We start from the raw sequence: 16,370 nt of genomic DNA, 5'->3' as shown, positions 1-16,370 counted from the left end.
TGGATATCAGTGTTGCACTTGATACAGTTGACCGAAATATTTTACTCAAACCACTATAGAACTGGGCGGGTCTTTCTGGAACTGTACTAAAGTGGTTCAAAACATACTTAGAGAACAGGAAGTACTTTGTGTCAACAGGTAACTTTACATCAGAGAAGACAAGAATCACATGTGGAGTTCCCCAAGGTTCCAGTCTGGGAGCTCTTCTGTTCAATATCTACATTTCTCGAGCTAAACAAAATTGTCTTTGGAGCCAAAGACAAACGATTACAGGTCACCACAGATACACCTAAAAACTAGCAACCAGCGCAGAAATCTGGGTGTTGTGATGGACTCGCACCTAAACACATTAAGACAAAAACAAAGTCAGCCTACTACCACTTTAAAAACATATCAAGGTTAAAAGATCTGATGTCTCAACTGGGAAGAGTAGTCTGTGCATTCATCTATAGTAGCTTGATAATTGTGACAACATTTTTACGGGTATTTCGAATTGACACTACCTAGCGGCATCTCCCTGATGGTCTAGTGGTTAGGATTCGGCGCTCTCACCGCCGCGGCCCGGGTTCGATTCCCGGTCAGGGAACTGCTCTTTTTCTATGATACATTTCTCACAATATACACCAGAGGGTTTCAACAAGTTGAAAGATCAACGGCCACATGTACAAAGAGTGCGGTGTACAAGGATTGTGCGTACGCTCACGGTGGGATGTTCAAAAAGTGACTAGAATGTGAAAACTTGCCCTGGGTTCGATTCCCAGTCAGGGAACTGTGCTTTCCTTTACTAGATTTCTCACTCTACGCCTGCTGTCTCTTCTCCTGAGTTGTGCCCTTTCACTTGAATTATCTGCCTCAACGCGATCATACAGAATTACGCCATAGGCGCTAATTGCTCCTCACAGGAATGTTGTTTGGCAGCGCCATCCCTACGTTCAAGGAACTCTCAGTCCAGACAGTTTTCACAGTGTTCCACGCTGGTGGAACCGCCTGCCAGCTGCTATCGGAACAGCGATGTCCCTCTCTAACTTCAAGAGGCTCTTGAAAGCATACGTTTTTGATTGGAGAAAAACTAATCTCCAGGTTCCTTTTGACATCTATAAAGACAAACTTCCCTCTCATAATTTACAACTAAGGAATGCAAGGAAGTACTACTTTTCTGACATCATTGCCAAAAAAAGTCACAATGATATATTTTTGAATGCAGATGATGGGAAAAAAGTCAGTCTTATTGTTACTGGATATCAGTGTTGCACTTGATACAGTTGACCGAAATATTTTACTCAAACCACTATAGAACTGGGCGGGTCTTTCTGGAACTGTACTAAAGTGGTTCAAAACATACTTAGAGAACAGGAAGTACTTTGTGTCAACAGGTAACTTTACATCAGAGAAGACAAGAATCACATGTGGAGTTCCCCAAGGTTCCAGTCTGGGAGCTCTTCTGTTCAATATCTACATTTCTCGAGCTAAACAAAATTGTCTTTGGAGCCAAAGACAAACGATTACAGGTCACCACAGATACACCTAAAAACTAGCAACCAGCGCAGAAATCTGGGTGTTGTGATGGACTCGCACCTAAACACATTAAGACAAAAACAAAGTCAGCCTACTACCACTTTAAAAACATATCAAGGTTAAAAGATCTGATGTCTCAACTGGGAAGAGTAGTCTGTGCATTCATCTATAGTAGCTTGATTATTGTGACAACATTTTTACGGGTATTTCGAATTGACACTACCTAGCGGCATCTCCCTGATGGTCTAGTGGTTAGGATTCGGCGCTCTCACCGCCGCGGCCCGGGTTCGATTCCTGGTCAGGGAACTGCTCTTTTTCTATGATACATTTCTCACAATATACACCAGAGGGTTTCAACAAGTTGAAAGATCAACGGCCACATGTACAAAGAGCGCGGTGCACAAGGATTGCGCGTACGCTCACGGTGGGATGTTCAAAAAGTGACTAGAATGTGAAAACTTGCCCTGGGTTCCATTCCCAGTCAGGGAACTGTGCTTTCCTTTACTAGATTTCTCACTCTACGCCTGCTGTCTCTTCTCCTGAGTTGTGCCCTTTCACTTGAATTATCTGCCTCAACGCGATCATACAGAATTACGCCATAGGCGCTAATTGCTCCACACAGGAATGTTGTTTGGCAGCGCCATCCCTACGTTCAAGGAACTCTCAGTCCAGACAGTTTTCACAGTGTTGAACCGCCTGCCAGCTGCTATCAGAACAGAAATGTCCCTCTCTAACTTCAAGAGGCTCTTGAAAGCATACGTTTTTGATTGGAGAAAAACTAATCTCCAGGTTCCTTTTGACATCTATAAAGACAAACTTCCCTCTCATAATTTACAACTAAGGAATGCAAGGAAGTACTACTTTTCTGACATCATTGCCAAAAAAAGTCACAATGATATATTTTTGAATGCAGATGATGGGAAAAAAGTCAGTCTTATTGTTACTGGATATCAGTGTTGCACTTGATACATTGCCAAAAAAAGTCACAATGATATATTTTTGAATGCAGATGATGGGAAAAAAGTCAGTCTTATTGTTACTGGATATCAGTGTTGCACTTGATACAGTTGACCGAAATATTTTACTCAAACCACTATAGAACTGGGCGGGTCTTTCTGGAACTGTACTAAAGTGGTTCAAAACATACTTAGAGAACAGGAAGTACTTTGTGTCAACAGGTAACTTTACATCAGAGAAGACAAGAATCACATGTGGAGTTCCCCAAGGTTCCAGTCTGGGAGCTCTTCTGTTCAATATCTACATTTCTCGAGCTAAACAAAATTGTCTTTGGAGCCAAAGACAAACGATTACAGGTCACCACAGATACACCTAAAAACTAGCAACCAGCGCAGAAATCTGGGTGTTGTGATGGACTCGCACCTAAACACATTAAGACAAAAACAAAGTCAGCCTACTACCACTTTAAAAACATATCAAGGTTAAAAGATCTGATGTCTCAACTGGGAAGAGTAGTCTGTGCATTCATCTATAGTAGCTTGATTATTGTGACAACATTTTTACGGGTATTTCGAATTGACACTACCTAGCGGCATCTCCCTGATGGTCTAGTGGTTAGGATTCGGCGCTCTCACCGCTGCGGCCCGGGTTCGATTCCCGGTCAGGGAACTGCTCTTTTTCTATGATACATTTCTCACAATATACACCAGAGGGTTTCAACAAGTTGAAAGATCAACGGCCACATGTACAGAGAGTGCGGTGCACAAGGATTGCGCGTACGCTCACGGTGGGATGTTCAAAAAGTGACTAGAATGTGAAAACTTGCCCTGGGTTCCATTCCCAGTCAGGGAACTGTGCTTTCCTTTACTAGATTTCTCACTCTACGCCTGCTGTCTCTTCTCCTGAGTTGTGCCCTTTCACTTGAATTATCTGCCTCAACGCGATCATACAGAATTACGCCATAGGCGCTAATTGCTCCTCACAGGAATGTTGTTTGGCAGCGCCATCCCTACGTTCAAGGAACTCTCAGTCCAGACAGTTTTCACAGTGTTCCACGCTGGTGGAACCGCCTGCCAGCTGCTATCAGAACAGCGATGTCCCTCTCTAACTTCAAGAGGCTCTTGAAAGCATACGTTTTTGATTGGAGAAAAACTAATCTCCAGGTTCCTTTTGACATCTATAAAGACAAACTTCCCTCTCATAATTTACAACTAAGGAATGCAAGGAAGTACTACTTTTCTGACATCATTGCCAAAAAAAGTCACAATGATATATTTTTGAATGCAGATGATGGGAAAAAAGTCAGTCTTATTGTTACTGGATATCAGTGTTGCACTTGATACAGTTGACCGAAATATTTTACTCAAACCACTATAGAACTGGGCGGGTCTTTCTGGAACTGTACTAAAGTGGTTCAAAACATACTTAGAGAACAGGAAGTACTTTGTGTCAACAGGTAACTTTACATCAGAGAAGACAAGAATCACATGTGGAGTTCCCCAAGGTTCCAGTCTGGGAGCTCTTCTGTTCAATATCTACATTTCTCGAGCTAAACAAAATTGTCTTTGGAGCCAAAGACAAACGATTACAGGTCACCACAGATACACCTAAAAACTAGCAACCAGCGCAGAAATCTGGGTGTTGTGATGGACTCGCACCTAAACACATTAAGACAAAAACAAAGTCAGCCTACTACCACTTTAAAAACATATCAAGGTTAAAAGATCTGATGTCTCAACTGGGAAGAGTAGTCTGTGCATTCATCTATAGTAGCTTGATTATTGTGACAACATTTTTACGGGTATTTCGAATTGACACTACCTAGCGGCATCTCCCTGATGGTCTAGTGGTTAGGATTCGGCGCTCTCACCGCCGCGGCCCGGGTTCGATTCCCGGTCAGGGAACTGCTCTTTTTCTATGATACATTTCTCACAATATACACCAGAGGGTTTCAACAAGTTGAAAGATCAACGGCCACATGTACAGAGAGTGCGGTGCACAAGGATTGCGCGTACGCTCACGGTGGGATGTTCAAAAAGTGACTAGAATGTGAAAACTTGCCCTGGGTTCCATTCCCAGTCAGGGAACTGTGCTTTCCTTTACTAGATTTCTCACTCTACGCCTGCTGTCTCTTCTCCTGAGTTGTGCCCTTTCACTTGAATTATCTGCCCCAACGCGATCATACAGAATTACGCCATAGGCGCTAATTGCTCCTCACAGGAATGTTGTTTGGCAGCGCCATCCCTACGTTCAAGGAACTCTCAGTCCAGACAATTTTCACAGTGTTCCACGCTGGTGGAACCGCCTGCCAGCTGCTATCAGAACAGCGATGTCCCTCTCTAACTTCAAGAGGCTCTTGAAAGCATACGTTTTTGATTGGAGAAAAACTAATCTCCAGGTTCCTTTTGACATCTATAAAGACAAACTTCCCTCTCATAATTTACAACTAAGGAATGCAAGGAAGTACTACTTTTCTGACATCATTGCCAAAAAAAGTCACAATGATATATTTTTGAATGCAGATGATGGGAAAAAAGTCAGTCTTATTGTTACTGGATATCAGTGTTGCACTTGATACAGTTGACCGAAATATTTTACTCAAACCACTATAGAACTGGGCGGGTCTTTCTGGAACTGTACTAAAGTGGTTCAAAACATACTTAGAGAACAGGAAGTACTTTGTGTCAACAGGTAACTTTACATCAGAGAAGACAAGAATCACATGTGGAGTTCCCCAAGGTTCCAGTCTGGGAGCTCTTCTGTTCAATATCAACATTTCTCGAGCTAAACAAAATTGTCTTTGGAGCCAAAGACAAACGATTACAGGTCACCACAGATACACCTAAAAACTAGCAACCAGCGCAGAAATCTGGGTGTTGTGATGGACTTGCACCTCAAACACATTAAGACAAAAACAAAGTCAGCCTACTACCACTTTAAAAACATATCAAGGTTAAAAGATCTGATGTCTCAACTGGGAAGAGTAGTCTGTGCATTCATCTATAGTAGCTTGATTATTGTGACAACATTTTTACGGGTATTTCGAATTGACACTTCGTAGCGGCATCTCCCTGATGGTCTAGTGGTTAGGATTCGGCGCTCTCACCGCCGCGGCCCGGGTTCGATTCCCGGTCAGGGAACTGCTCTTTTTCTATGATACATTTCTCACAATATACACCAGAGGGTTTCAACAAGTTGAAAGATCAACGGCCACATGTACAGAGAGTGCGGTGCACAAGGATTGCGCGTACGCTCACGGTGGGATGTTCAAAAAGTGACTAGAATGTGAAAACTTGCCCTGGGTTCCATTCCCAGTCAGGGAACTGTGCTTTCCTTTACTAGATTTCTCACTCTACGCCTGCTGTCTCTTCTCCTGAGTTGTGCCCTTTCACTTGAATTATCTGCCTCAACGCGATCATACAGAATTACGCCATAGGCGCTAATTGCTCCTCACAGGAATGTTGTTTGGCAGCGCCATCCCTACGTTCAAGGAACTCTCAGTCCAGACAGTTTTCACAGTGTTCCACGCTGGTGGAACCGCCTGCCAGCTGCTATCAGAACAGCGATGTCCCTCTCTAACTTCAAGAGGCTCTTGAAAGCATACGTTTTTGATTGGAGAAAAACTAATCTCCAGGTTCCTTTTGACATCTATAAAGACAAACTTCCCTCTCATAATTTACAACTAAGGAATGCAAGGAAGTACTACTTTTCTGACATCATTGCCAAAAAAAGTCACAATGATATATTTTTGAATGCAGATGATGGGAAAAAAGTCAGTCTTATTGTTACTGGATATCAGTGTTGCACTTGATACAGTTGACCGAAATATTTTACTCAAACCACTATAGAACTGGGCGGGTCTTTCTGGAACTGTACTAAAGTGGTTCAAAACATACTTAGAGAACAGGAAGTACTTTGTGTCAACAGGTAACTTTACATCAGAGAAGACAAGAATCACATGTGGAGTTCCCCAAGGTTCCAGTCTGGGAGCTCTTCTGTTCAATATCTACATTTCTCGAGCTAAACAAAATTGTCTTTGGAGCCAAAGACAAACGATTACAGGTCACCACAGATACACCTAAAAACTAGCAACCAGCGCAGAAATCTGGGTGTTGTGATGGACTCGCACCTAAACACATTAAGACAAAAACAAAGTCAGCCTACTACCACTTTAAAAACATATCAAGGTTAAAAGATCTGATGTCTCAACTGGGAAGAGTAGTCTGTGCATTCATCTATAGTAGCTTGATTATTGTGACAACATTTTTACGGGTATTTCGAATTGACACTACCTAGCGGCATCTCCCTGATGGTCTAGTGGTTAGGATTCGGCGCTCTCACTGCCGCGGCCCGGGTTCGATTCCCGGTCAGGGAACTGCTCTTTTTCTATGATACATTTCTCACAATATACACCAGAGGGTTTCAACAAGTTGAAAGATCAACGGCCACATGTACAGAGAGTGCGGTGCACAAGGATTGCGCGTACGCTCACGGTGGGATGTTCAAAAAGTGACTAGAATGTGAAAACTTGCCCTGGGTTCCATTCCCAGTCAGGGAACTGTGCTTTCCTTTACTAGATTTCTCACTCTACGCCTGCTGTCTCTTCTCCTGAGTTGTGCCCTTTCACTTGAATTATCTGCCTCAACGCGATCATACAGAATTACGCCATAGGCGCTAATTGCTCCTCACAGGAATGTTGTTTGGCAGCGCCATCCCTACGTTCAAGGAACTCTCAGTCCAGACAGTTTTCACAGTGTTCCACGCTGGTGGAACCGCCTGCCAGCTGCTATCAGAACAGCGATGTCCCTCTCTAACTTCAAGAGGCTCTTGAAAGCATACGTTTTTGATTGGAGAAAAACTAATCTCCAGGTTCCTTTTGACATCTATAAAGACAAACTTCCCTCTCATAATTTACAACTAAGGAATGCAAGGAAGTACTACTTTTCTGACATCATTGCCAAAAAAAGTCACAATGATATATTTTTGAATGCAGATGATGGGAAAAAAGTCAGTCTTATTGTTACTGGATATCAGTGTTGCACTTGATACAGTTGACCGAAATATTTTACTCAAACCACTATAGAACTGGGCGGGTCTTTCTGGAACTGTACTAAAGTGGTTCAAAACATACTTAGAGAACAGGAAGTACTTTGTGTCAACAGGTAACTTTACATCAGAGAAGACAAGAATCACATGTGGAGTTCCCCAAGGTTCCAGTCTGGGAGCTCTTCTGTTCAATATCTACATTTCTCGAGCTAAACAAAATTGTCTTTGGAGCCAAAGACAAACGATTACAGGTCACCACAGATACACCTAAAAACTAGCAACCAGCGCAGAAATCTGGGTGTTGTGATGGACTCGCACCTAAACACATTAAGACAAAAACAAAGTCAGCCTACTACCACTTTAAAAACATATCAAGGTTAAAAGATCTGATGTCTCAACTGGGAAGAGTAGTCTGTGCATTCATCTATAGTAGCTTGATTATTGTGACAACATTTTTACGGGTATTTCGAATCGACACTACCTAGCGGCATCTCCCTGATGGTCTAGTGGTTAGGATTCGGCGCTCTCACCGCCGCGGCCCGGGTTCGATTCCCGGTCAGGGAACTGCTCTTTTTCTATGATACATTTCTCACAATATACACCAGAGGGTTTCAACAAGTTGAAAGATCAACGGCCACATGTACAGAGAGTGCGGTGCACAAGGATTGCGCGTACGCTCACGGTGGGATGTTCAAAAAGTGACTAGAATGTGAAAACTTGCCCTGGGTTCCATTCCCAGTCAGGGAACTGTGCTTTCCTTTACTAGATTTCTCACTCTACGCCTGCTGTCTCTTCTCCTGAGTTGTGCCCTTTCACTTGAATTATCTGCCTCAACGCGATCATACAGAATTACGCCATAGGCGCTAATTGCTCCTCACAGGAATGTTGTTTGGCAGCGCCATCCCTACGTTCAAGGAACTCTCAGTCCAGACAGTTTTCACAGTGTTCCACGCTGGTGGAACCGCCTGCCAGCTGCTATCAGAACAGCGATGTCCCTCTCTAACTTCAAGAGGCTCTTGAAAGCATACGTTTTTGATTGGAGAAAAACTAATCTCCAGGTTCCTTTTGACATCTATAAAGACAAACTTCCCTCTCATAATTTACAACTAAGGAATGCAAGGAAGTACTACTTTTCTGACATCATTGCCAAAAAAAGTCACAATGATATATTTTTGAATGCAGATGATGGGAAAAAAGTCAGTCTTATTGTTACTGGATATCAGTGTTGCACTTGATACAGTTGACCGAAATATTTTACTCAAACCACTATAGAACTGGGCGGGTCTTTCTGGAACTGTACTAAAGTGGTTCAAAACATACTTAGAGAACAGGAAGTACTTTGTGTCAACAGGTAACTTTACATCAGAGAAGACAAGAATCACATGTGGAGTTCCCCAAGGTTCCAGTCTGGGAGCTCTTCTGTTCAATATCTACATTTCTCGAGCTAAACAAAATTGTCTTTGGAGCCAAAGACAAACGATTACAGGTCACCACAGATACACCTAAAAACTAGCAACCAGCGCAGAAATCTGGGTGTTGTGATGGACTCGCACCTAAACACATTAAGACAAAAACAAAGTCAGCCTACTACCACTTTAAAAACATATCAAGGTTAAAAGATCTGATGTCTCAACTGGGAAGAGTAGTCTGTGCATTCATCTATAGTAGCTTGATTATTGTGACAACATTTTTACGGGTATTTCGAATCGACACTACCTAGCGGCATCTCCCTGATGGTCTAGTGGTTAGGATTCGGCGCTCTCACCGCCGCGGCCCGGGTTCGATTCCCGGTCAGGGAACTGCTCTTTTTCTATGATACATTTCTCACAATATACACCAGAGGGTTTCAACAAGTTGAAAGATCAACGGCCACATGTACAGAGAGTGCGGTGCACAAGGATTGCGCGTACGCTCACGGTGGGATGTTCAAAAAGTGACTAGAATGTGAAAACTTGCCCTGGGTTCCATTCCCAGTCAGGGAACTGTGCTTTCCTTTACTAGATTTCTCACTCTACGCCTGCTGTCTCTTCTCCTGAGTTGTGCCCTTTCACTTGAATTATCTGCCTCAACGCGATCATACAGAATTACGCCATAGGCGCTAATTGCTCCTCACAGGAATGTTGTTTGGCAGCGCCATCCCTACGTTCAAGGAACTCTCAGTCCAGACAGTTTTCACAGTGTTCCACGCTGGTGGAACCGCCTGCCAGCTGCTATCAGAACAGCGATGTCCCTCTCTAACTTCAAGAGGCTCTTGAAAGCATACGTTTTTGATTGGAGAAAAACTAATCTCCAGGTTCCTTTTGACATCTATAAAGACAAACTTCCCTCTCATAATTTACAACTAAGGAATGCAAGGAAGTACTACTTTTCTGACATCATTGCCAAAAAAAGTCACAATGATATATTTTTGAATGCAGATGATGGGAAAAAAGTCAGTCTTATTGTTACTGGATATCAGTGTTGCACTTGATACAGTTGACCGAAATATTTTACTCAAACCACTATAGAACTGGGCGGGTCTTTCTGGAACTGTACTAAAGTGGTTCAAAACATACTTAGAGAACAGGAAGTACTTTGTGTCAACAGGTAACTTTACATCAGAGAAGACAAGAATCACATGTGGAGTTCCCCAAGGTTCCAGTCTGGGAGCTCTTCTGTTCAATATCTACATTTCTCGAGCTAAACAAAATTGTCTTTGGAGCCAAAGACAAACGATTACAGGTCACCACAGATACACCTAAAAACTAGCAACCAGCGCAGAAATCTGGGTGTTGTGATGGACTCGCACCTAAACACATTAAGACAAAAACAAAGTCAGCCTACTACCACTTTAAAAACATATCAAGGTTAAAAGATCTGATGTCTCAACTGGGAAGAGTAGTCTGTGCATTCATCTATAGTAGCTTGATGATTGTGACAACATTTTTACGGGTATTTCGAATCGACACTACCTAGCGGCATCTCCCTGATGGTCTAGTGGTTAGGATTCGGCGCTCTCACCGCCGCGGCCCGGGTTCGATTCCCGGTCAGGGAACTGCTCTTTTTCTATGATACATTTCTCACAATATACACCAGAGGGTTTCAACAAGTTGAAAGATCAACGGCCACATGTACAGAGAGTGCGGTGCACAAGGATTGCGCGTACGCTCACGGTGGGATGTTCAAAAAGTGACTAGAATGTGAAAACTTGCCCTGGGTTCCATTCCCAGTCAGGGAACTGTGCTTTCCTTTACTAGATTTCTCACTCTACGCCTGCTGTCTCTTCTCCTGAGTTGTGCCCTTTCACTTGAATTATCTGCCTCAACGCGATCATACAGAATTACGCCATAGGCGCTAATTGCTCCTCACAGGAATGTTGTTTGGCAGCGCCATCCCTACGTTCAAGGAACTCTCAGTCCAGACAGTTTTCACAGTGTTCCACGCTGGTGGAACCGCCTGCCAGCTGCTATCAGAACAGCGATGTCCCTCTCTAACTTCAAGAGGCTCTTGAAAGCATACGTTTTTGATTGGAGAAAAACTAATCTCCATGTTCCTTTTGACATCTATAAAGACAAACTTCCCTCTCATAATTTACAACTAAGGAATGCAAGGAAGTACTACTTTTCTGACATCATTGCCAAAAAAAGTCACAATGATATATTTTTGAATGCAGATGATGGGAAAAAAGTCAGTCTTATTGTTACTGGATATCAGTGTTGCACTTGATACAGTTGACCGAAATATTTTACTCAAACCACTATAGAACTGGGCGGGTCTTTCTGGAACTGTACTAAAGTGGTTCAAAACATACTTAGAGAACAGGAAGTACTTTGTGTCAACAGGTAACTTTACATCAGAGAAGACAAGAATCACATGTGGAGTTCCCCAAGGTTCCAGTCTGGGAGCTCTTCTGTTCAATATCTACATTTCTCGAGCTAAACAAAATTGTCTTTGGAGCCAAAGACAAACGATTACAGGTCACCACAGATACACCTAAAAACTAGCAACCAGCGCAGAAATCTGGGTGTTGTGATGGACTCGCACCTAAACACATTAAGACAAAAACAAAGTCAGCCTACTACCACTTTAAAAACATATCAAGGTTAAAAGATCTGATGTCTCAACTGGGAAGAGTAGTCTGTGCATTCATCTATAGTAGCTTGATTATTGTGACAACATTTTTACGGGTATTTCGAATCGACACTACCTAGCGGCATCTCCCTGATGGTCTAGTGGTTAGGATTCGGCGCTCTCACCGCCGCGGCCCGGGTTCGATTCCCGGTCAGGGAACTGCTCTTTTTCTATGATACATTTCTCACAATATACACCAGAGGGTTTCAACAAGTTGAAAGATCAACGGCCACATGTACAGAGAGTGTGGTGCACAAGCATTGCGCGTACGCTCACGGTGGGATGTTCAAAAAGTGACTAGAATGTGAAAACTTGCCCTGGGTTCCATTCCCAGTCAGGGAACTGTGCTTTCCTTTACTAGATTTCTCACTCTACGCCTGCTGTCTCTTCTCCTGAGTTGTGCCCTTTCACTTGAATTATCTGCCTCAACGCGATCATACAGAATTACGCCATAGGCGCTAATTGCTCCTCACAGGAATGTTGTTTGGCAGCGCCATCCCTACGTTCAAGGAACTCTCAGTCCAGACAGTTTTCACAGTGTTCCACGCTGGTGGAACCGCCTGCCAGCTGCTATCAGAACAGCGATGTCCCTCTCTAACTTCAAGAGGCTCTTGAAAGCATACGTTTTTGATTGGAGAAAAACTAATCTCCAGGTTCCTTTTGACATCTATAAAGACAAACTTCCCTCTCATAATTTACAACTAAGGAATGCAAGGAAGTACTACTTTTCTGACATCATTGCCAAAAAAAGTCACAATGATATATTTTTGAATGCAGATGATGGGAAAAAAGTCAGTCTTATTGTTACTGGATATCAGTGTTGCACTTGATACAGTTGACCGAAATATTTTACTCAAACCACTATAGAACTGGGCGGGTCTTTCTGGAACTGTACTAAAGTGGTTCAAAACATACTTAGAGAACAGGAAGTACTTTGTGTCAACAGGTAACTTTACATCAGAGAAGACAAGAATCACATGTGGAGTTCCCCAAGGTTCCAGTCTGGGAGCTCTTCTGTTCAATATCTACATTTCTCGAGCTAAACAAAATTGTCTTTGGAGCCAAAGACAAACGATTACAGGTCACCACAGATACACCTAAAAACTAGCAACCAGCGCAGAAATCTGGGTGTTGTGATGGACTCGCACCTAAACACATTAAGACAAAAACAAAGTCAGCCTACTACCACTTTAAAAACATATCAAGGTTAAAAGATCTGATGTCTCAACTGGGAAGAGTAGTCTGTGCATTCATCTATAGTAGCTTGATTATTGTGACAACATTTTTACGGGTATTTCGAATTGACACTACCTAGCGGCATCTCCCTGATGGTCTAGTGGTTAGGATTCGGCGCTCTCACCGCTGCGGCCCGGGTTCGATTCCCGGTCAGGGAACTGCTCTTTTTCTATGATACATTTCTCACAATATACACCAGAGGGTTTCAACAAGTTGAAAGATCAACGGCCACATGTACAGAGAGTGCGGTGCACAAGGATTGCGCGTACGCTCACGGTGGGATGTTCAAAAAGTGACTAGAATGTGAAAACTTGCCCTGGGTTCCATTCCCAGTCAGGGAACTGTGCTTTCCTTTACTAGATTTCTCACTCTACGCCTGCTGTCTCTTCTCCTGAGTTGTGCCCTTTCACTTGAATTATCTGCCTCAACGCGATCATACAGAATTACGCCATAGGCGCTAATTGCTCCTCACAGGAATGTTGTTTGGCAGCGCCATCCCTACGTTCAAGGAACTCTCAGTCCAGACAGTTTTCACAGTGTTCCACGCTGGTGGAACCGCCTGCCAGCTGCTATCAGAACAGCAATGTCCCTCTCTAACTTCAAGAGGCTCTTGAAAGCATACGTTTTTGATTGGAGAAAAACTAATCTCCAGGTTCCTTTGACATCTATAAAGACAAACTTCCCTCTCATAATTTACAACTAAGGAATGCAAGGAAGTACTACTTTTCTGACATCATTGCCAAAAAAAGTCACAATGATATATTTTTGAATGCAGATGATGGGAAAAAAGTCAGTCTTATTGTTACTGGATATCAGTGTTGCACTTGATACAGTTGACCGAAATATTTTACTCAAACCACTATAGAACTGGGCGGGTCTTTCTGGAACTGTACTAAAGTGGTTCAAAACATACTTAGAGAACAGGAAGTACTTTGTGTCAACAGGTAACTTTACATCAGAGAAGACAAGAATCACATGTGGAGTTCCCCAAGGTTCCAGTCTGGGAGCTCTTCTGTTCAATATCTACATTTCTCGAGCTAAACAAAATTGTCTTTGGAGCCAAAGACAAACGATTACAGGTCACCACAGATACACCTAAAAACTAGCAACCAGCGCAGAAATCTGGGTGTTGTGATGGACTCGCACCTAAACACATTAAGACAAAAACAAAGTCAGCCTACTACCACTTTAAAAACATATCAAGGTTAAAAGATCTGATGTCTCAACTGGGAAGAGTAGTCTGTGCATTCATCTATAGTAGCTTGATTATTGTGACAACATTTTTACGGGTATTTCGAATTGACACTACCTAGCGGCATCTCCCTGATGGTCTAGTAGTTAGGATTCGGCGCTCTCACCGCCGCGGCCCGGGTTCGATTCCCGGTCAGGGAACTGCTCTTTTTCTATGATACATTTCTCACAATATACACCAGAGGGTTTCAACAAGTTGAAAGATCAACGGCCACATGTACAGAGAGTGCGGTGCACAAGGATTGCGCGTACGCTCACGGTGGGATGTTCAAAAAGTGACTAGAATGTGAAAACTTGCCCTGGGTTCCATTCCCAGTCAGGGAACTGTGCTTTCCTTTACTAGATTTCTCACTCTACGCCTGCTGTCTCTTCTCCTGAGTTGTGCCCTTTCACTTGAATTATCTGCCTCAACGCGATCATACAGAATTACGCCATAGGCGCTAATTGCTCCTCACAGGAATGTTGTTTGGCAGCGCCATCCCTACGTTCAAGGAACTCTCAGTCCAGACAGTTTTCACAGTGTTCCACGCTGGTGGAACCGCCTGCCAGCTGCTATCAGAACAGCGATGTCCCTCTCTAACTTCAAGAGGCTCTTGAAAGCATACGTTTTTGATTGGAGAAAAACTAATCTCCAGGTTCCTTTTGACATCTATAAAGACAAACTTCCCTCTCATAATTTACAACTAAGGAATGCAAGGAAGTACTACTTTTCTGACATCATTGCCAAAAAAAGTCACAATGATATATTTTTGAATGCAGATGATGGGAAAAAAGTCAGTCTTATTGTTACTGGATATCAGTGTTGCACTTGATACAGTTGACCGAAATATTTTACTCAAACCACTATAGAACTGGGCGGGTCTTTCTGGAACTGTACTAAAGTGGTTCAAAACATACTTAGAGAACAGGAAGTACTTTGTGTCAACAGGTAACTTTACATCAGAGAAGACAAGAATCACATGTGGAGTTCCCCAAGGTTCCAGTCTGGGAGCTCTTCTGTTCAATATCTACATTTCTCGAGCTAAACAAAATTGTCTTTGGAGCCAAAGACAAACGATTACAGGTCACCACAGATACACCTAAAAACTAGCAACCAGCGCAGAAATCTGGGTGTTGTGATGGACTCGCACCTAAACACATTAAGACAAAAACAAAGTCAGCCTACTACCACTTTAAAAACATATCAAGGTTAAAAGATCTGATGTCTCAACTGGGAAGAGTAGTCTGTGCATTCATCTATAGTAGCTTGATTATTGTGACAACATTTTTACGGGTATTTCGAATTGACACTACCTAGCGGCATCTCCCTGATGGTCTAGTGGTTAGGATTCGGCGCTCTCACCGCCGCGGCCCGGGTTCGATTCCCGGTCAGGGAACTGCTCTTTTTCTATGATACATTTCTCACAATATACACCAGAGGGTTTCAACAAGTTGAAAGATCAACGGCCACATGTACAGAGAGTGCGGTGCACAAGGATTGCGCGTACGCTCACGGTGGGATGTTCAAAAAGTGACTAGAATGTGAAAACTTGCCCTGGGTTCCATTCCCAGTCAGGGAACTGTGCTTTCCTTTACTAGATTTCTCACTCTACGCCTGCTGTCTCTTCTCCTGAGTTGTGCCCTTTCACTTGAATTATCTGCCTCAACGCGATCATACAGAATTACGCCATAGGCGCTAATTGCTCCTCACAGGAATGTTGTTTGGCAGCGCCATCCCTACGTTCAAGGAACTCTCAGTCCAGACAGTTTTCACAGTGTTCCACGCTGGTGGAACCGCCTGCCAGCTGCTATCAGAACAGCGATGTCCCTCTCTAACTTCAAGAGGCTCTTGAAAGCATACGTTTTTGATTGGAGAAAAACTAATCTCCAGGTTCCTTTTGACATCTATAAAGACAAACTTCCCTCTCATAATTTACAACTAAGGAATGCAAGGAAGTACTACTTTTCTGACATCATTGCCAAAAAAAGTCACAATGATATATTTTTGAATGCAGATGATGGGAAAAAAGTCAGTCTTATTGTTACTGGATATCAGTGTTGCACTTGATACAGTTGACCGAAATATTTTACTCAAACCACTATAGAACTGTGCGGGTCTTTCTGGAACTGTACTAAAGTGGTTCAAAACATACTTAGAGAACAGGAAGTACTTTGTGTCAACAGGTAACTTTACATCAGAGAAGACAAGAATCACATGTGGAGTTCCCCAAGGTTCCAGTCTGGGAGCTCTTCTGTTCAATATCTACATTTCTCGA

The 16,370-nt window shown here is 43.0% G+C and overlaps 1 protein-coding gene and 13 non-coding genes across 14 annotated transcripts in view; 13 read left to right on the top strand and 1 right to left on the bottom strand.

Annotated features, from left to right (window-relative positions):
• Window positions 1-16,370, bottom strand: part of cpne2 (copine II) — a 313,754-nt gene that overhangs the window by 26,059 nt on the left and 271,325 nt on the right. The gene's annotated exons all lie outside the window — the stretch shown is intronic.
• trnae-cuc (transfer RNA glutamic acid (anticodon CUC)) lies at window positions 515-586 on the top strand. The gene has a single exon. It is a non-coding gene; the product is annotated as a tRNA-Glu (tRNA).
• Window positions 1,750-1,821, top strand: trnae-cuc (transfer RNA glutamic acid (anticodon CUC)). The gene has a single exon. It is a non-coding gene; the product is annotated as a tRNA-Glu (tRNA).
• Window positions 3,070-3,141, top strand: trnae-cuc (transfer RNA glutamic acid (anticodon CUC)). The gene has a single exon. It is a non-coding gene; the product is annotated as a tRNA-Glu (tRNA).
• trnae-cuc (transfer RNA glutamic acid (anticodon CUC)) lies at window positions 4,305-4,376 on the top strand. Its single transcript has one exon. It is a non-coding gene; the product is annotated as a tRNA-Glu (tRNA).
• trnae-cuc (transfer RNA glutamic acid (anticodon CUC)) lies at window positions 5,541-5,612 on the top strand. Its single transcript has one exon. It is a non-coding gene; the product is annotated as a tRNA-Glu (tRNA).
• On the top strand, window positions 6,776-6,847 carry trnae-cuc (transfer RNA glutamic acid (anticodon CUC)). Its single transcript has one exon. It is a non-coding gene; the product is annotated as a tRNA-Glu (tRNA).
• On the top strand, window positions 8,011-8,082 carry trnae-cuc (transfer RNA glutamic acid (anticodon CUC)). Its single transcript has one exon. It is a non-coding gene; the product is annotated as a tRNA-Glu (tRNA).
• On the top strand, window positions 9,246-9,317 carry trnae-cuc (transfer RNA glutamic acid (anticodon CUC)). Its single transcript has one exon. It is a non-coding gene; the product is annotated as a tRNA-Glu (tRNA).
• On the top strand, window positions 10,481-10,552 carry trnae-cuc (transfer RNA glutamic acid (anticodon CUC)). Its single transcript has one exon. It is a non-coding gene; the product is annotated as a tRNA-Glu (tRNA).
• Window positions 11,716-11,787, top strand: trnae-cuc (transfer RNA glutamic acid (anticodon CUC)). Its single transcript has one exon. It is a non-coding gene; the product is annotated as a tRNA-Glu (tRNA).
• trnae-cuc (transfer RNA glutamic acid (anticodon CUC)) lies at window positions 12,951-13,022 on the top strand. Its single transcript has one exon. It is a non-coding gene; the product is annotated as a tRNA-Glu (tRNA).
• On the top strand, window positions 14,185-14,256 carry trnae-cuc (transfer RNA glutamic acid (anticodon CUC)). The gene has a single exon. It is a non-coding gene; the product is annotated as a tRNA-Glu (tRNA).
• On the top strand, window positions 15,420-15,491 carry trnae-cuc (transfer RNA glutamic acid (anticodon CUC)). The gene has a single exon. It is a non-coding gene; the product is annotated as a tRNA-Glu (tRNA).

Source organism: Cololabis saira, chromosome 5 (genome assembly GCF_033807715.1).
Source record: "Cololabis saira isolate AMF1-May2022 chromosome 5, fColSai1.1, whole genome shotgun sequence".
Taxonomy (NCBI): Eukaryota; Metazoa; Chordata; class Actinopteri; order Beloniformes; family Belonidae; genus Cololabis; species Cololabis saira.
Note: the sequence above shows the minus strand (reverse complement) of the source record. Positions and strands in the feature narration are given on the sequence as shown.